The 21,397-nt window shown below is 37.6% G+C and overlaps 1 protein-coding gene across 3 annotated transcripts in view; it reads right to left on the bottom strand.

The window, feature by feature from the left end:
• Window positions 1-21,397, bottom strand: part of SMG6 (SMG6 nonsense mediated mRNA decay factor) — a 225,743-nt gene that overhangs the window by 82,307 nt on the left and 122,039 nt on the right. The window lies entirely within an intron of this gene.

The following is a 21,397-nucleotide window of genomic DNA, read 5'->3' as shown; positions in this document are numbered from 1 at the left end:
CCTAGAGAAAAGTAAACTTAGGGAGAATTTTAACTAAGATGTGTCAGATATAGAAGAAATAAAAAAAAGACTTTGTAACTAAGAGAATCTTTCTAAAGTCAGTAAATGGGAATTACAGAAAGATAGATTATGTTCAGTTTCAGGAAAAACTTTTTCAGAGTGACTGTCTCATGATATAGCAAACTTTGGAAAGTATCCGAAGCAGAAGCTATGAGGACCCTGAGAGATTGTTTCTTAATTAGGTAGAAGACTGACTATGATGCCTTCTAAGGGGCCTCCCAACTCTGAGATTCTTTCGTAGTCAATCTGATCCAATTTTATAATTACTGTCATGCCAAACAATCCCTTCTGTGTCTAGGATAGTTATCTAAAGTATGTACCTCCAATAGGAGAACTTCCTTGTAAAGTATGTTTTTGGTCATAAACATCCAACTTTTTACTGTTTAAAAATGTATTTGCAACACAAAAGTACAAGTAACAAAAGAAAAAAAAAGGGCAGATTTCATTAAAATTTCAAGAATGTGAAAACACAATCAACCCATAGAATGGAGGAAACTATCTGCAGATCATGTATTTGCTAATGGACTTTTTCATCCAGAATATATAAGGAACTCCTACAACTCAACAAGATAAAAAATCTAATTTTTAAATAGGCAAACTATTTGAATACACTTTTATAAACTCTTTACAAAGTAGTTTCACAGAACTGATCTTTTATCCTCACAATAGCTCTCTGAGTTTGATAGGGCAGTTACAGGTTTCCTATCTTTATTGGAAAAGAGACAGAAGCCGAGAGAGGCTACAGGAATTGTCCAAGGCAGCACAACCAACCCACAGCAGAGTCAGTTTCAGAACACATCTGACAACTTCCTTTTATTCCACCCTGCCTTCCTTAGCCTCATAAGAAAAAGTTAATGCTCGGGTATCCCAAGGCCAATTTAAGCGGGAAAGTAGAAATTACATTTTTAAAATGTATATAAGAAATAAGCACATGAAAATATGCTCAACATTATTAGTCACTAGGAAAATGCAAATCAAAACCACAATGAGGTTATTACACTCAGTAGGATAGCTATTAAAAAAAAAACAAAAAGAACAAGTGTTGGTGAAAATGTGGAGAAACTGCTGGTGGGAATGTAAAATGGTGTTGTGCAAAGTGGTAGGGCAGTTCCTCAAAAAATTAAACTCTGAGTTACCACATGATCCAGAAATTTCACTTATGGGTATATATCCCCCAAAAGGATGCATGGACTTGAACAGATATTTGTACACTCATGCTCATAGGAGCATTATTCAAAAGAGCCAAAAGGTGGAAGTGCCTCAAGTGTCCATCAATGGATGAGTGAGTAAACAAAATATCCCACGGTATATATACAATGGGATATTTAGTTTTAAATAGGCAATTTTGACACGTATTACAAGAGGATGAACCTTTAAGCTGTTATGCTAAGTAAAATGAGCCAGTCACATACAAGACGACAGGTATCGTATGATTCCTCTTAGATGAGGTTTGTAGAGCAGTCAAATTCAGAGACAGAAGGTAAATGGTGGGTGCCAGAGGCCGCGGGAGAGGGAGGAAATAGGGAGTGAGCTAGTGTTTTATGGGTACAGTTTCAGTTGGGAAAGACGAAAAAGGCCTGTAGATGGATGTGGTGATGATTGCAGAAACAATGCAAATATACTTAATGCTACAGAACTGTACACTTAAAAACTGTAAAGTTTATAGTATGTATATTTAAACAATTATGACTTTAAAAAATGGAATGAACCTCTTTTAAAGAGTAAGACTCCTTCCTAGCTCACTATCTTGAAATGTCTGGTATAGGCATTTTCTAGCTTCTGGTATTGAAAGCATAAAGAAGAACAGATTGAAACTATCAGTGAACCAAACTGTCCTGTGACGCTGGCACATTCGGAGCAAAAAGCAACCTAGACAGGCTTTTAAGTTACTCCTTGACCTCATGGTCCGATTCTCAAGGCCAAAAACTGTCCTCAGCTTTGTCTCTATGAGATTCTCAGTTAAATGAAGGAATAACAAAGCATTCCTCCAGTTATCTGCTTATGGGTTGGGCCCTCCAGGAAACAGAGCTGACTTTTAGTTCTAAAAGGCTAAAACTTGCCTTACATCAAGATGTAAGCCAGTGACAAAGCACCAATTCCAACATTTAAGTTCTATGTCCACAGGACTTTAATGTTTCCACCGGGAGGATCCTGCTTATGTTTTGTAATCCTGAAAGGCAGAACTGCCCGTTCTAAGAAGTGTTCAGTTTAGCCTGAGGGCTAGAAAGAACACAGGTTGGACTCTAGGAAGAATGTCTTCTTGAGCCAAATGCATCCATACTCTTGAGCATGAATAGCCTACTATCAAAGTATTGGACAGATGATGTGTCTTTCAACTGTGTTTATCAACATCCCCCAAAGAACACAGTATGTCCCCACCTAGTCAGAGGTAGCTAATCTCTCAGATTATGTTCCCTTGACTCTTAGATGCTATGGAAATGATCAGACCCAAGTCTGATGGCCATACTGAAACGTTCTTTACATTACACTTGCTGTTCCCAGAGCTAGGCAGAAGGCAAATCACTATAGATCTCTGCCTATATGAAGTGTAACTCTAAAGTAATACGATGTTTTTAAAAATTGCAAATGAGTATCAGAATAGTTAGGGTATTTGGTAGTCACACCTTATATTGAGGCCGTGAAACAGTCTTTCCCCCTTCTCTCAAGCCCAGATCTCATGAGTGTGGGGTAAGATTAAAAAAAATATCCATAACCCAGCTGTGACACTTCCTTCCACCCATACCTGTACATCTGTTTCCTACAGAGTGCTGCTGCTTCAAGTGAGATGCGTGAGGCTTCTGTAGATGCTGGGGAACAAGATGGAACAAAAATGCTTCACACCTGGCTCCCAAATTACAGGAACGCTGGACTGGGGCCAACATAAGCTGGCACAGCACCAGCTGAAATGGACATCAATTAAGGAGCCTGTCATCTTTCAAGACTGCAGGGTCTTTTTTCACTCCACCATCCGCACTGCTCCACAAACCAGCCACGGCACCACTGGTCGAGTTTTCCAGATGGGATCATTTCCCCTAGATTTCACACTTGCAGATTTATTGCAGAACTTGTTTTTAACCGCTCCCTTTGTTTTTAAAGCCTGAACTATTATTTTACATTACAGTTTTATCTTTAATTGCATTTATTTGTCCTTAGTAAAGTGAAAATTTTGTACCTATACGCACAGCAAAGAAAATTTTGAGCTTGCTTGAAAGATGCCTTGTTTACAAAAAGGCATTAAATAACTGAGATTAGTAAAGAGTCAGAAATTCTTCTCTGTACACATCATTCCTACTGGGGTCAGAAGCCAGAGAGCCTTGACCAGATTGCATTATCCTGGAGAAACGGACAGACCTCTAGGGCTAGAGCAGCCCTCCTCCGACCGTCACATGCAGTGTTAGTGGTCCATGTCATGTGCCGAAAGAAAAAACTCTGCTAGTGTCTAGCCAGTGGCAAATGCTACTTAAGATAAACACATTAAGAGTGTCAGCAATTAAAAAGTGACAAGATTGCACATACTACCTTTTCGTGACTTTTGTCCAGTGGGGCAAGACGTATTTTCTCCCCTGTACCTAAGTGGCCTGCACTGTGGAAAAAATTCCATGCAACATGAAAGAGTCCCATGATAAATAAATATCTCATCCACATTTAATGTATGTTCTGAGAATTGAATTCCATTGCCTCAGGGGGCTGCCTACTGCTGCCAATTTGCTTTTCATGGCAGAACCCTGTGTGGCAGAGCCTTGACTAGGTTCTGCTGATGCTTGTTTAGAAAAAGAGTCCAGCTGTAGATGAAAGAAGCACTTCAAAGTGGGTGACAACTTGGAGGCTATCACTTAGGGCTTGGAAATGATTACTTATCAAAAACGACTTCAGTCTGGAATATACTCTGGGCAAAAAGCTGGCCTGCCCTCCCATGTATTCCACTGGAGTTTGCAGAGCTAGAGAGGCCTCAATGAGTTTGAAGTGATGGCAGAAACTGAAGAACCCAGTGGAAGATAAGATCCCAGAATCTGCATCATAGGTAGGAACAGGAGAGAGGAATTTTAAAAAAGCTTTAGACATCTCTAAAAAGCTTTTTAAAAAGCTGCACAACTCAATCTTGGTCAACTTCTTTCTCCCTTCTTTTATTTTAAATAAACAGCTTTAAAAGGGGTGGTTCTCACATCTTTCTGCTGACTAATGTCTCAATTTCCTTACTTTCCTCCACCACGAGAGCCTGAAACCTCTAGCTGTCAGCATTTAATCAGTCAAAACTTGGTCTCTGAAGTGAAAAGACATGCCACACACTGAGAGAAAATATTTGCAATACACATATATCTGACAAAGGACTTGCATCCAGAATATATACAGACCTCTTAAAACTCAGTAAAAAACAAAACAATCCAATTTAAAAATAGGCAAAAGATCGGAAGACACTTTACCGAAGATATTACAATGGCAAATAAACACATGAAAAAATGCTCACCATCATTAGCCATTATAGAAATGCAAATTAAAACTGCAATGAGATACCTATTAGAATGACTTCAAAAAAATGCAGTACCAAGTGCTGGCAGAGATGTGGAGGAACTGAAATTCTCATACGCTGCTTGTTGGTGGGAATGCAAAATGGTACAGTCACTTTGGAAAACAGTTTGGCAGTTTCTATCAAAGTTAAACACATACTTACCAAGTGACTAATCTATTCATTCCTAGGTATTTACACAAGAGAAATGAAAACTTAAAGTTCATCTAAAACCTATACAGAAGGTCTATAGTAGTTCTATCCATAATCACCCCAAACTGCCAACAACCCAAATATTCATCAACTGGTGAATGGATAAATCAGTCGTGGTATATCTATACAAGGGAATACAACTCTACAACAAAAAATAATGAATTACTGATATGGGTCTCAAATGTGTTACGCTATGTGAATGAAGCAAGAAAAAGCTAGTTACTATATGGTTTGTTCATATGACATTCTGGAAAAGGCAAAGTCGTAAGGACAGAAAATGGACCAGAGGTTGCAGGGACTGGAACTAGGGGGAAGGGCTGGTTGCATGAGGGAGTTTTGGGTGACAGAAATGCTCTATGTATGTGAATTGTGGTGATGCTTACATGACTGTGTTTGTCAGAAGTGTGTAACAAAGAGTAGATTTTTAATGTACAGGGTCTGGCAGAAGTAATGCCTGCTTGGGTGTGGTTGGTAGGGTAATAATACTGGTGTAGTAATTTAGTTTTACTTCGAACATTTCACCTAAAATGACATATGGTGTACTTGAGTGTAATATTGTTATGTTACAGAATTACATGCTTATGATTTTGTAATAAAAGATTTTGTAATAAAAAAGGGGCATTGTTTGTTCTGGACCCTGTATGTAAACAAATAAATAAATCTTGGTCTCTGGGGAAGGAGGTGAACTGGAGCAACATCATTCCACCCTGTGACTGTGGATACCTGAATGCACACAGCTGGTGTGTGACAAGGCTGACTCGAAGCCCACATTCTCCTTGAAACTGGAAGCAGCATTAAAACAGACCCAGATTTCTGCTGGGATAAAAGGACCTTTACACCCTTTGTCTCCTAGACGTTTCATTGTTGCAGAGACAACACAACCTTCTTCAGGTAGATAATATGACAGTCTGACTTTCCTTCTCCCCTTTCATTTCCTGCTTCATTTGGGCAGAAGTAGAGGTCTCCGTTTCTATAAAGGGCAAGTTTAAAAATCATGGGGGAAACCAGAGGCCTAGGCTAACTGGAGTCCTCCTGGCTTGAATGGATTAATGTGCACAGAACCTAATAAAAATAAGTCTGGACACGTATTTTTAAAAATAATAAACAAATACCTTCCGACCTCTAATTAGAAGTATTCTCCAAGAAATCTGCCATGTTGTCAGTGAATGAGGTCAAAAAACATAAAAGTCTACCTGTGTAATAAAATTTCTTTAAATACCATTATTTTCCAATAATGAAATGATGGGGATGGGTATCTCCAAAGATGCAGTATTTTGAAAGAAAAATTATACCTCTTATAATGAGGTCACAGGACCATGGGGAGCGAGAAGGTGGAGTGAATAAAGATGTATATTGCAGCAGTACCTGGAGAGATGTGAAAGCAGTTAGCTTGAAAAAGAGAACATATTCCCATTCTCATTTTAGTGGCTTATCTTCACACCTCTGTTTCACAGCTTAATCCTTCTAGTACTTCTTGGGTGCTTCAAGTGAGAGGAAGGAAATGGTATTTGGAAACTATAACTAAGCTAGAAATTCAGCTCCCACCTTCGAAGAGCACAAGCATGTAAGCATATGCACACATACAAATGGAGAGAAAGGGCTTTTTCATTTAAATGGAGGAAGCTGCCATGTCTACCTCCATAAGCAAAAATATTAATCATCCACCGTCTGGTTTTAATCCACATGCTCCTGATCCTGCATCTGAATGTATTGTTATCAGGGGAAGGAGCATTTCTGCTCAATCTTATTCACCAGCCAAAAACCTGAAAATGTGAAAACCACATTGGTGAAGTGCCTTCTTGGGGACCCAGAAAACTTTGAGCTGTTGCTTTTTTATTGTTTTCTTTCTTTCTTTTTTTTAAAATGATGAACAAATGTGAATTTCAGAGGGTCTGGAGGAGAAAAAAAAAGAAACAGCTCAAGTTACAGGTCCCTCTTGGAGTGACATTATCCTCAGGGAAATTAGCACTTTCTCTTCTGTCTTTCTCAAAGGAGATCCAGCCACACAACCTGACTGACATCAGCCTGTCAGAGACAAGCTTGGGCACCCAGGTGCATCCCTTAGGAGCGTTTACAAATGAAACGGCAAGCCCAAACAGCAAGCCTTTGCCTCTGGTCTCCATTCTTCAGTTTTGTGCTTTGCTAGCAGTAAAAGCAGGGGCTAAAAAAGTGTCTGTATGTGTCTCAGCATGCTTCTACTACTGTCTGTGCTGGAGACCCTTCCCGCTCCTCAGGCTCACCCTAAAAAAGGTCTCCAACCCAGTATGTGGGCTTGAGTGCCTTCAAAGCCATTAGTCACCACCATTGCAGTCTCACTCCAAAATGCGAATGGGGCCACCCGTGACACAAAAACTCGGGCATGATTAGGGGATAGCAACAGCAGAAGAAACCACAATACGCTTGAGACTCCCAGGAGAACAATGACTAGTGCTGGTAGGGAACAGACTGACAGACAGAGCAGACAGACTGTAACCAGGCCTCGCTCTGTTTTCGATGCAACACAAATGTTTTCCATTAGAGGTTCCCTGCCCCACAAACACTCATACATGCGGCTATGAAATCCACATACTTAACTTCTGCTTTTTGGCACTCTGACCCAACTACCTCTTCTGTTCCTCTGGAACAGAACAAAATTGAGAGCCAAGAGATTCCAGTACCCCCAGCACAAAGGTAAAGGAAAGAGAATCAGAATCAGGAGCATACTTACTAAGTACCGTCTAATATGAGTATGACTGAACAGGCTAAAGGCAAGAAGGAAGAAAACAAGGACTGTTCTTTTGCCAAGAGAGAAGCAAGTACTGTATAGCTCTGGCTCTAACTGGTTGGCTCCTATACGTTCAGCTTCAAGTTCAGCTTTACTTTTTTAGTAAAGTCTGCAGCTGATCTTCATCAGGAGGTGTCATTCGCCGTTAAAAGAAAAACAGACAAAAACCTCAGAAAACTCATTACAAAGTCTGCAAAATTCTAGTACTGTACTAAGAAATCAGGGAATGCTGGCTGATCAGTGACCCACATTTCAAACACTCAAAACCAGCTGAGTTTCGCAATTATGAGAAGCTGAACTAGAAATCCTTAAGCCATCAGCAACCATCCTCCTACCACCATCTGTAGAACCTGGCCCAGGTTCATTTCTAATCACAGACACAGAGGTGAGGACATGTGGCTATGTGGCTAATTAATCTCTTCCCTAAGAAAAAAAAAAGACAATCACAAATAAGAATTCAAGGGAATACAAAAAAAAAAAAAAAGAATATAGAAAAGGAGGGAAAAAGTGACTTTCTAAAATGGCATGTAAGAAATAGAAGGAAATCCCCTATTCAGGCAGCTCTGGAGTTCCCTAATTGCACAAGAGCAAAGGACGCTCCCCCCACCTCACCGTGTAGGCCTTGTTAAGCAATTGCTCAACCTATACTCATTGTGCAATTCCAACTTCCAAAGCTTTTTGCTGCACATATGCAAACCACGTTTTCCACTGCACTCTAGAATCTAGAATTAAGAACAGTTTCTCATTTTTCTCTTCTTCACTTTAGAGGGGGCTATGTGCATGAGGAAAAAAATTCTATTTCTAGATAAGCATTCACTACAAATGAGGTTTTCCATTATTTCATCTGGCTATCTCTGAGTTTACTAGTAGTTAAGAAACATTTGGGTTTACTCTTAGGCAGCTAAAGATTAGTTTTTCCTGACAATAATGATATCACAAAAAATTGTCCACAAAAACATCAAACCTCCAAAAGCTTTTGTTCCAAATGACTGCAATTCTGTAATATTTGGAGCACTTAAAAGTTGGCAGTCCCTACTTTAACAGCCAAAATTCCAATGAAAGCTTGGGTAAATCACAGTGTTTCTTGTTAATTACAAACTTTCTTTTTAGAAAAATCAAGTTGAACAGTCAGCAAGAACAATAATAGGTGTGTACAAAGTGCAGGAAGGCATGACAAGAAAACACAGAGGTCATAAAGAAAATGACAGATTTAATGCTATAAAAATTTTAAGTTGTATGTTATAAAAAATATAATCAGGATTATAAAACAAGATACAAACCAGGGGAAAATACCTGCAATTAAATAAAATATATCTATTTGTGGTCCTGGCTGGTATAGCTCAGTGGATTGAGCACAAGCCTGTGAATGAAGGGTCACTGGTTTGATTCCCAGTGAGGCCAGGTGCCCAGTTTGGGGCACGCAAGAGACAACTACACATTGATGTCTCTCTCCCTCTTTCCCTCTCTCTAAAAATAAATACATAAAATAAAATAAATATATATGTTTGTCAATAAGAATAATGAATAACATAAAAATGGACAAGGCCATAAATATGCAAGTCAGAGAGGAAGAAATATAAACAGACAATAAATAAAGAGAAAGATCCTTTATTCTGCTAGTTAACAAATGCAAGTTAAATTGAGATTTCCTTTTTAAACCCAGAAAATTAGCAGAAACTTAAAATAGTGATAATAATACACAGTATTGGTGACCGTATATAAGAATCAGACATTTATATACTGTTAATAGGAGTGTAAATTGGTATGATCATCTTGGAGGGCAGTTTGTCAGTGTCTGTCAAAGTAGAAAACATGTATGTATTTGACAAAGCAATTCTACTTGTAGGAATCTATTCTGTAAGAACAGTCCTGGAGTACACAAAATTTAAGTACTTGTAGGAACAAGGAATTTCACTTCAGTAATGTTTGTAATAACAAAAAGTGGACATCGTGTAACTTGAAAAAGAATGGTGTAGACTGACATGTACTGACTTAGAAACAGTTTCAAGGTATACCAAGCAAATAAGTATATATATAGCATGCCTTTTAATTTTATTAAAAAAAATCAATACTGTTTGTATGTCTGTAAGGATGGTTACCAAACTGTTAACAGCAATCACCTTTGGAAGAGAGGGACTTGTAACATCTATTTTCTATAGTTCTATGTTATTTTAATATTATTGCAGAGATTATGAATTACTTTTGTAATTACAAAGTAAAACAGTCCACCTTCTGTTTCTGACCATGATGGAGTAACTGGTAGTCCTCCTACCATAAACAGCTATAAAACACGTAAGGCAAATGTTTTTAGGCAGGGGACAGCAGGCAGTGTGAGACTGTGATCTGCTTGGGAATAATTTTCCAACCATGACACAGAAAGCTGAGTCCTAAGAAAATTATGATACATATGCGGGCCAAGACCACTAAAGCCTTACCAGACAGCAGGTGCTTCAGGGCTGAGAGTGGAACACAGAGAATATCAGAGGTGCTGGGGGAAGAACACTGCCTAAGGATTAGGGGAGGTAGAGTTCTAATACTGCCAGAGCGAAAAGATTTTAACACCTCTGAGTTAAAATCTGAGATTTCAGAGAGGCCACTCCCTAGAGTTAGACCTAACCTAAATCTACATTAATAGATTCTAGCCCTGGCCGGATAGCTCAGTTATTAAAGCATTGTCCCAATATGCCAAGGTTGTGAGTTCAATCTCTGGTCAGGGCACATATAACAATCAACCAATAAATGCATAAAAAAGTGGAACAAAAATTGATGTTTCTCTCTCTTCTCCAATTGCTCTAAAAAATCAATACATTTTTAAAATTAAAAAAAAAAAGTTAAAAGAAGTAGATCCTAGAACAAAATCTGCAGGGGAGTCAGGGTTTGGAGGTTGAGTATCACTACGTTACTGGAGCTTGGGAAACATCCTAGGTTTCTACACAGCTACAGTAATAATGTGTAAAAACCAAGCCTACACGAGTTCAAGATGATCAAGCAGTAATTTAACTGCCTGTTAATATTAAAAAAACAAAAAACACAAAAACCTCTCCAGAGGAAGGTAATAAGCTCCAGAAACTCTCTAACAAATTATCCACAATCTCTACGGATTTTAAACAAAAATCACTAAAGAGCATTTGAGAGCTTGCTCCCTAGCATGTGTGTCAATTTGGCTCAAATAAACTAAAAAATTCTTAAAAAAAAAAAAAAGTCACCAGACAAAAAGAAACAGGAAAATGCAATTTATATTCAGTAGAAATCAAATGTGAGATGCCCCAGATGTTGGAACTGGCAGGCAAAGACTTTAAAGCGGCTATTGTAAATATGTCCAAAATATTAATGGGAAAGATGTTCAAGAAATTAAAGGAAAATATGATCTAAATGAGCAAACAAATAGGAAATGTAGGCAGAGATAATTATAAAAAAGAACCAAGGAGAATATTTTTATTTTTAAGATTTTATTTATTTTTAGAGAGAAGGGAAAGGAGGGAGAAAGAGAGGGAGACAGACATTGATGTGAGAGAGAAACATGGATCAGTTGCCTCTCGCATGCCCCAAACAGAGACTGAGCCAGTAACCCAGGCATGTGCCCTCACTGGGGATGGAACCAGTGACCTTTCACTTTGCAGGACAATGTCCAACTAACTGAGCCACACCAGTCAGGGCCCAAGGAGAAATTCTTGAACTGAAAAGAAAAATACTAAAGAAATAAAAAGTTTAAGGATAAATTTAAAAATATATTGGAAAGAGTCAGTAAACTTGAAGACAGATCAATAGGAACTAAGACACAAGACAAATGGAGTCTCACAAATCTGTGGGACTCTATCAAAATGTCTAACAAATACATAATTGGAATTCCAGAAAGAGAAGAGAGGGTAACTGAGGCAGAAAAAAGAATAAAGTCTGAACAACACCCCAAATGTAATGAAAAACACCAATTTACAAATCCAAGAGGATCAGTGAACATCAAGGAGGACAAATGTAAAACTATACCTATGCAAGTCCCAATCGAACTTTTCAACACCAAAGATAAAAAGAAATATATAAAGCAACCCCCACAAAATGATACATTACACAGATGTAAGAATGCTGATTTCTCATTAAAAGCAGTGGGTGCTGGGTAATAACAGAATCACATCTTGATGTTGAAAGAAAAAAAATCTTCAATCCAGAATTCTTTATCTAGGAAAAAAATCCATTGAAACTAAAAATAAACAGAAATAGATATTTTTAGATAAACAAAGGCTACAGGAATTTGACACCAGACAACCTGCTTAAGTTCCATAGGCTCAAAAGAAGACACCAGGCGGAAACTCAGATCTACTGAAAAGGATGAAGAGCATCAGTAAGTATTGTAAATGGATTAATATAAAAGTATATGTTTTATTTTTGTTTGTAACTTAAACTGTTAAGTAGAAACAATACATGGTACAGCAGGTTTTGTAACATCAAAAGTAAAACGTAAGACACTGAAAAACAGAAGGGAAGGGGTAAATGGGATTATACTGTCTTAAGGTTATTACATTTGCAGTGTGTAGCAGGAAACAGGAAGTATAAGATGTAAAGTGTAAAATACAATATGGACACTAAACATACTTTGAAAATTAAGAATGCAAATTGCTAGTCCTAGAAAAACCACTGAAAAAAATTTAAAAGAATATGATTAAGAAGACAAAAGCAAAGATTTCTTTTTTTTTTAAATACTTAAAAGATTGGGAAAAGTTCCCTTCATAGCAATCTTAGTAAAAAAAATTTCTTTCAAACATTTCTTAAAATAGAAAAGGCACTAATCATAAAGGGAAATTTTGAAAAACTGTACTTCATCAAAATTTAAAAACTTTTGCTCTTCAAGATTCTATTTACAAAAAAAAGCGAGATACACACTGCAAGAAAATATTCACTTGGAGATACATCTGACAGAGATTGGTATCCAGAATATATAAACAGATTTTATAACTTAATAATACATCGATATCCCAATTTTTAAAAAATGGGCAATAGATTTGGATACTTCCCAAATGAAGATATATGATTTACTAATACACACACGAAAAGGTGCTCATCATTAATTAGGAAAATGCAAATCAAACCTGAAATACTACTTCGCACTTACTGGAATGATTAAAATGATAAAGACTACAAATACCAAGTGTTGACAAAGATGTGTAGCAACTGGAACTGTCAAATATTGCCAGTGGGAGTACGATATGGTGAAATCACTTCAGAAAATAGTTTGCTAGTTCCTTTAAAGCTACAATATACTTGTCATATGACTGAACAATCTTTCTAGCTATTTAACCCACAGAAATGAAAACATGTCCACAAAAGACTTGTACAGTAGTGTACACAGCATCTTTATTCATAACAGCCAAAAATTTAAAGCCACCAAAACGTCCATCATCAAGTGAATGGATAAACAGACTGTGACATATCTATGCAACAAAAGGGTGTGAACTACTGGAAAAACACAACAACATGGATGAATCTTATAGACATTATGCTGAATAAAAGAACAAAGAGATACAAGTACATACTGCATGATTCCATTCATATGAAATTCTAGAACAGGCAAGACTAATCTGTAATGAAATTAATTAGATCAGTGGTTGCCTGGGGCAGGTAGGAGGACTAGAGATTAACTGCAAAGGGGCACTCAGGAATATTTTGGGGAGATGGAACTATTCTATATGTTGATTGGGGTGGTCTTTACATAGGTGTATACATATATAAATATATTCAAATATGATATTATTGTATGTAAATATACCAATAAATTGATACAGTAAAGATATGAACTTGAAATAAAGATTAACTTTCTCAAAGTTATGAAGTAAAAATATAATATAATATTTTACATATATGAGTGATTACATTAGCAAAGAAAATTTAAAAGGGTAGGACAGGAAGTACAGGCGAGGCAGATGTTTACATAAATAGTTAAGACTTTTCTCTAAGTATCATACATCTTCCTATTACCAATTTCAATTTCATTATGGCCCATACTTACTGTCCAGCCAAAGGCTGTTTGCGTGTATGCATGTAGATAGGTAGGCATGCTCGCTGTGCTGACACTCTGGTTTTTATGCACCATTTATTCCCATCTGCAAACTCCAAGAGTCAGTTTTCGTTTATAAGAAACCATGCCTGCAAAGTTTGGAGCGCAGGGCACTGTCCTGATCTTCTGGTCCTTGGAAGTTTCACAAACACTATTGATTTGCTTTTTGGCCCTTAGACACACTTCCAAAATGATGTGTATCATCCAATGTATATACTCAGTCCCTCTTACAGCATTCTCATGGGTTTGCCAAAAATAAATCAAGTTCTCTCTCCAGAGACTCATATTCTAGACAAGCGATTTTCAACTGGTGTGCCCCAAGAATTTATAAAGCAGGTAATACCGGGCTATTTAGTCAGGGGCACTGGCCTCTTTTCCCTTAGATTGTCAAATTTAAAAAAATGACAACAGCCAACCCAACAAGAGCCGTCCGGTGTGAATGAATCAAAATTATACCTATTGTTTTTTCACATCGGCAAAAGGTATATTTTTTTGTGTGCTGCAGAATTTTAGTAATTAGTTTATGTGTGCTGTGAGATGAAAAAGGTTGAAAATCAACGTTCTTTGTACCCAGGACATCCAACCCAGAGAGGTAAATTCAATCTGAGCACCCATTCCACTCATACGAACTTTTTTACTTCTTTGTTCATCCTCAGAAGTTATTATGAGAGATCAGGTTATCTCCCTAAACCAGATCAATAGTTCACAAGCTTCTGGTGAGAAATCAAGCTCCCAGTGAAAATTAAGGGGGAGAAAACTGTCAAAGCTGAGAAGAGAACTGGAAGTACTAAGTAATATGTGTTTGTTCAACCAGCCTACTACTGTATTTATACTCAAGTAGGAGTGTGTGTTATAGATCTGGATTGCTCAGATTTGATTCCTTTATTCTCTCTCTCTTTTAAAAATCCTCACATGAGGTCCTTTTCATTTGATTTTTTTAGAGAGAGAGACAAGGGCGAAAGAGAAACACTGAGGTGAGAGAAGCATCAAATGGTTGCCTCCGGACACACTCAGACTGGGCATCCGCACCAAGACCAGGGACCTACCCATCGAGACTGGGGGTTGTGCATGCCCGTGCCCAGACTGGGGGTGAACCCACAACCTAGGTATGTGCCCTGACCAGGAACGGAACCGCAACCTCTCAATTACAGGACAATGCTCCAACCACTGAGTCACACGGGCCAGAGCTGATTCCCTTTATTTGTAGCTGTCATGCTGGGCAAGTTCTTCTTATAGTTCAAATTCCCATAGGACTTTTGTGAAATTAAATGAGATCATGTAAAGCATTAAAACAGTGTCTAACAGATGATCAGCACTTAATAAAAGTCAGTTGTTTCACTCAGGGTCCTCTTGGGAAAGGAGACCCGTGTGACTCTTCATATATATTGAGGAAACATGTATTTACAGCATTCTGAATATAACTTCTTCCTGAAGGGCTCAGAAAGCTATTAGACAAAATGGAGGAGAAGTAATGAACTCTCACGTCTAATACGCTCTATATTCCAGAGTTAAAAACAGAATTAGGAAGAGCACTTATATCACAAATCCTTATTATTTTTACCTATGTCAACATTTTTGCTTGATGGCTGTAACCCTGGCAGCCACCAAATTCCTAAAAACAGCGGTTCTCAAAGTGTGGAACCCAGACCATCAGCTTCACCTGGGAAGTTGTTCCAAAATGCAATTTTTTTCTCTCCTCCTTCCAACTACTCAGAAACTATTGGATTGGCATCCAGCAAATGGTTGTTTAACAACCAGGTGATTTTGATGAATGCTAAAGCATAAGAATTACTATCCTAGCCCTGACTGGTATAGCTCGGTGGATTGTGTGCCAGTCTTTGAATCAAAGGGTTGCTGGTTCGATTCCCAATCAGGGCATATACCTGGGTTGTGGGCCAAGTCCCCGGTGGGGGGTGCACATAAGAGGTGAACACACATTGATGTTTCTTTTCCTCTTTCTCCCTCCCTTCCCCTCTCTCCAAAAATAAATAAATAAAATCTTAAAAAAAAAAAAGAATTACTATCCTAGAACAAAAAGAACACTTGGTCACTGATCTATCTATAACATGGGCATAAAGATAACTGAGTTCAACAGGGCCCATTTGGGGAATTAAGATTTATAAATTAGGCAGTAGCTGATATAATCAGGGCTTGGAGCAAATAGAAGTGGTAATTAGTAATTTTATAAATTTATAAACAATTAGTAAAGAGACAGGACAAAAAAAGTGAGGGAGATCAACAATGGAGGTAGGCAGAGAAAAACACAATACAGATTTAGCCAGTGGTAAGCGGTCACTGGTGAAATCAATCATCAAATGAAGCAGCTCATTTAGGTATTTATTACACCTAAAGCACAGGTTGCAAATACAAGGCCCTCGGACCGAATCCCTCCACCTTGTTTCTTTCTACCTGGGGGCAGCACTGAGCTCTCGCTTAACTGTTAAGGAATGGTTACATTTATGCAGCCCTAAAACTACATTCAGGCCTTTGAAGGCAACCACAAGGCTGATCTGGTCCCTGGTAAAAATGAGTTTGATGTCCCTGACCTAAAGTGAGAAGGGAAAAAAAAAGGTCTGAATTTATAACATTTTCTAGGTATAAACCAGAGGACTTTTTAAAACACTGTTATAACTTTTACTAAGTTTATACCTATATCAAGGGCTCCTTCAATTAAACAGACAAAATAGAGAAGGAAACAGGTACAGTTTATAGTTCATTTCTAAATGTCTGGCTGGAAGTGATTTTTTTTTAAACTTTATTTATTTTTAGAGAGAGGGGAAGGGAAGGAGAAAGACAGGGAGAGAGACATCAAATGGGGACCCAACCTGCAATCCAGGCATGTGCCCTGACTGGGAATCGAACCAGCGACCCTTTGGTTCACAGGCCTGTGCTCAATCCACTGAGCTATACCAGCCAGGGCTGGAAGTGATTTTTTAAGATATCTAAGGATTGATAGAAACTGAATGATAGGGTGAAAACAAACAACAAACCTTATCTAGCATGTTCTTACATGTTCTTACTGCCTAAAAAGTAGAGTGCTACACCTCTCTCAAGTTTCCAAAAGTTCTTATCTCATTTAATATAAAAATTAAACACCTCTTATATATACATGGGTAACTAAAGAAAGTTAAAAAGTTATTCACAAATAGCTTTTACAAATCATGAAGAAGTAAACAGATGAGCATTTCAACCGTAAAATGGACAAAGATGATAAGGCAATTTAATATAATTATATATAAATACTTATAACTAATAAGCATAATACTTTTTAACAAATAAGGAAAATCAAAACAGTGAGATACCACTTTTGTGCATCTCTGGCAAAGTTACAAAAAAATTGAACCATTCAGGATTAGTGAAAATGCTAGAAAAGAGACACATATTCTGCAGTTTAAATAATTATACCTTTTTTGGAGGGCAATTCAGCATTACCTATTAAAAGTCTTAAAAATCTGCATACCCTCTTTGACCTATTAATCCCACTCTGAAAATGTACCTAATGAACTAATAAAAGACACATGTACAGATTTTTGTATAAGGTCTCCTGAGATGGCATCGTTTACAAAACTGAAAAATCAGTACCTTCCTAAAATGTTTAATGACTGGAGACTAAATAAATATTATGTTATGTCCATAAAAGTTGATATAATGCAGCCATTTAAACTTCATGTTATAGATAAACATAGAAACAAATTCAGTATATATTTATTGCTAAGTGAACAAAGTAGATTGCAAAACAATTGTTTGATTCTATTTCTGTTAAAGCAAAAAATCTGTCCATCCATCTATCCAACCATTATACAAGGACCAATGATTCTTCTATTTTCCTTATTGCTAATCTTGATTTCTCTAGTATTTCTAAAATGAACATCTATTTCTAAAATGAACATGATTTTTTTCTTCATAAATTATTTTTATAATTAAAAAAACTGTAAAAAGCATAGATTCTGAGTTAACTCTACCTACAATACCTCAACTAAAGTAACCAAAATGAATTTCCAGAGTCTATCCCCGATGCCCCATGACCCCGCCTTTGTCCACTGTGTTCACTGCCATGGCTGTGTTATTTAGAACAGCGCCCAATGCACAGCAGACAGTGAATAGCTACTTAATGGGAAAATGCCATCCATCTGACATAAAGTATTACTGTCAGATGGATAGATAGCTAGAAGCAGGTCATTAAGAGTCCATTTACTACTTCCTTTCCTAAGAAAGCAACTTTTTAAAAAATTTCATTTTGTTTGATATTAGTTTCTAAATATAGAATGGTTTTTGTATACTGACTTTATATCCAGAATTTGTTAAATTCACTTATTAGTTATAATCATTTATCCTTATTTTCTTTTGGATTTTCTAAGTACGTATCATGTTATTTGCAAATAAAGATAGCTTTATTTTTTCCTTTCCAATAATCTTTTTTATCATTTATTTCTTTTTCTTGTCTTACTGCACTGCCTAGGACAAGCTGAATGGAACTGGTAATTAATCACCCTTGTCTCACTCTATTTCTTGACCTGCTTGGTGGTTATACAGTGGCTCACTTTGCATCAAGTCCTTACTTTATCCATTTTCCTATTTATATTTCACAATTTAAAAGGTTGAAAAAAGAAAAAGAAAGCTGCAGAAGTAAACAAGGAAGAGCCTGGCAAAGTTCTCCACTTTGAAAGGGTGTATTAGTTGCATACTGCTGCTGTAATAAATTACCACAAATGTAATAGCTTTAAACACCACAATTTATTATCATAGTTCTGGAGGTAGGAATCCCCAAAACCGAGGTGTTGACAGGATTGTGCTCTTTTTGGAGGATCTACGAGAGGAGAATCTGTTTCCTTGCCTTTTCTAGCATCTAGAGGCCACCTGCCTTCTTTGGCTCATGGTCCCTTCTACCACTGCAAGGCCAGCAGTTTACTATTTACAAATCGCTCTGTCTTTGTGGATTCTGATTCTATCATTACATCTCCTTTTTCTGACTTTGACACTTCTGCATCCTCATAAGGACCCCTGTGATTAATTAAGCCCATCTGGATAATCCAGGATCATCTTTCCACCTCAAGATCCTTAATTTAATCACATCTGCAAAGGCCCTTTTGCCTTGTAAGGTAATATATTTAACAGGTTTCACAGATTAAAGATGTGGGCCACATTTTGATCCACTTACTACAAAGTCTGCGGTACCTGGGGTAGATGTAGACCACTACTTGGAGGCTTTTACCACTGCTACAAAGCAGTACTACTCACAATCAGCAGTTCAGAAAGGCCCAAGGGAAGTGGCCAGAGAGTAGAATTTCTTCTTGACATGGTAGGCCACAGCTCCATGAAGGAGGTCAGAAATTGCCTTATCATTTATGTGAAACAGACTGGACACAGGAAACTAGCTCTGGTATAGTGGCTCTACAATATACAAAACAGAAAACACAGGAAGTAAATTCATTTACTGAGATTGCACACCACTTGGTTTCCTCATGCCTGTAAGGGGAGTGACTTAGTATTACAAACTTGTATCAACCACCTTAGACTTGAGAAGGGGATTCTAAATAATATTTGGAGACAGAGGATATCCAGTGAGAATCTACCTAACCTATTTGGGAGAAAATATCAGACCTGAGTAAGTCTTTTTTGTTTGAAGAAATATAAAATGAGATTGCCAAAATCAGATTGCAGAAATCCAACTTGGGGTCTATAGAGAGTCTGCAACATAAAAAAGGGAGAACATACCATGCAAAGAGACAGAAACAAAACACATTTGGGGAGACAAACGTTAGGTGAAAGAAGACAGTATCTGTTTTAGTTTTATAATTGAATTTTTAAAATCATAGAACCTGTGAAGTGTGCTGAAAGATGAATGGCAAAAACAAAGACAGAAAGAAGGGACCTGGATAAAAGGCAGGCAACAATATAAGGGTTATAGGATAAGATAAAGTAACGTAAGGGAACAAGTAATGAAATAGCAGGCTGAAAAACTGAATTAGAGGAAGGAAATAGTAAAATCGGCACTACAAAATTTTGAATCAATTACAGACAGGACAAACTTGTGAGCCCTCCAATAATGCAGAGGCAAGGCAGTGAGCAATTAAAATGACAGAAAGAGAGATAATAGAAAAAAAGAATGAAGATCCAATACATTGGGAGAAGAGAAATTATTGAAGAAAAGAACAAACAGAATCAAAGACAGAAGAGATGAAAACCCTTCTTGTCCAAAGGCAGAACTGGATGTGCATATTTAAAAGCTCCTTAGGGCCCTGACTGGGGTGGTTCAGTTGGTTGGGCGTCATCCTGCAAATCGAGGGGTCACTGGTTTGATTCCCAAGTCAGGGCACATGCCTGGGGTGCGGGTTCAGTCCCCAGTCAGGGCACATATGAGGGGCAGCCAAGAGATGTTTTCCTCCCTCTCCTTCTTCCTCCTTTCCCCTCTCTCTAAAAAGAAATAAAATCTTTAAAAATAAGTTAAAAAGTAAAACGAAATGTTCATTAAGTACCATAAAAATTAAATATAGAGCCCAACATCTAAACAAATCTTCATAAAATATGAAATTCCAGATTAGAAAAAACTACTCATGCTGGACCAAAAAAAATTACCTAAAAAAAAAGAAAATCAGACTCTTATCCAATTTTTCCTAACCATTAATGCAATGGAATGATATTTATAGTTTTTTTCTTTTTTTAAAATATATTTATTGAGTATGCTATTACAGTTGTCCCACCCCCCCCACTCCACTCCATCCTGCCCACCCCCTCCCTCCCACATTCCCCCCCATAGTTCATGTCCATGGGTCATACTTACAAGTTCTTTGGCTTCTACATTTCCTATACTATTTTTACCCTCCCCCTGTCTATTTTCCACCTATCATCTATGCTACTTATTCTCTGTACCTTTACCCCCTCTCCCCCTTCCACTCCCCTATTGACACCCCTCCATGTGATCTCCATCTCTATGGTTCTGTTCCTGTTCTAGTTGTTTGCCTAGTTTGCTCTGTTTTTGTTTTAGGTGTGGTCGTTAATAACTGTGAGTTTGCTGTCATTTTTACTGTTCATATTTTTTATCTTCTTTTTCTTAGGTAAGTCCCTTTAACATTTCATATAATAAGGGCTTGGTGATGATGAACTTCTTTAACTTGACCTTATCTGAGAAGCACTTTATCTGCCCTTCCATTCTAAATGATAGCTTTGCTGGATACAGTAATCTTGGATGTAGGTCCTTGCCTTTCATGACTTGGAATATTTCTTGCCAGTCCCTTCTTGCCTGTAAGGTCTCTTTGGAGAAATCAGCTGACAGTCTTATGGGAAGTCCTTTGTAGATAACTGTGTCCTTTTCTCTTGCTGCTTCTAAGATTCTCTCCTTCTCATTAATCTTGGCTAATGTAATTATGATGTGCCTTGGTGTGTTCCTCCTTGGGTCCAGCTTCCTTGGGACTCTCTGAGCTTCCTGGAAGTCTATTTCCTCTGCCAGTTTTGGGAAGTTCTCCTTCATTATTTGTTCAAATAAGTTTTCAATTTTTTGTTCTTCCTCTTCTCCTTCTGGCACCCCTATAATTCAGATGTTGGAACGTTTCAAGATGTCCTGGAGGTTCCTAAGCCTCTCCTCATTTTTCCGAGTACTCGTTTCTTCATTCTTTTCTGGTTGGATGTTTCTTTCTTCCTTCTGGTCCACACCGTTGATTTGAGTCCCAGTTTCCTTCCCATCACTATTGGTTCCCTGTACATTTTCCTTTGTTTCTCTTAGCATAGGCTTCATTTTTTCATCTGGTTTTTGAACAGATTCAACCAATTCTGTGAGCATCTTGATAACCAGTGTTTTGAACTGTGCATCTGA

Source organism: Desmodus rotundus, chromosome 9, assembly GCF_022682495.2.
Source record: "Desmodus rotundus isolate HL8 chromosome 9, HLdesRot8A.1, whole genome shotgun sequence".
Taxonomy (NCBI): Eukaryota; Metazoa; Chordata; class Mammalia; order Chiroptera; family Phyllostomidae; genus Desmodus; species Desmodus rotundus.
This window is presented reverse-complemented; position numbering and strand designations above follow the sequence as displayed.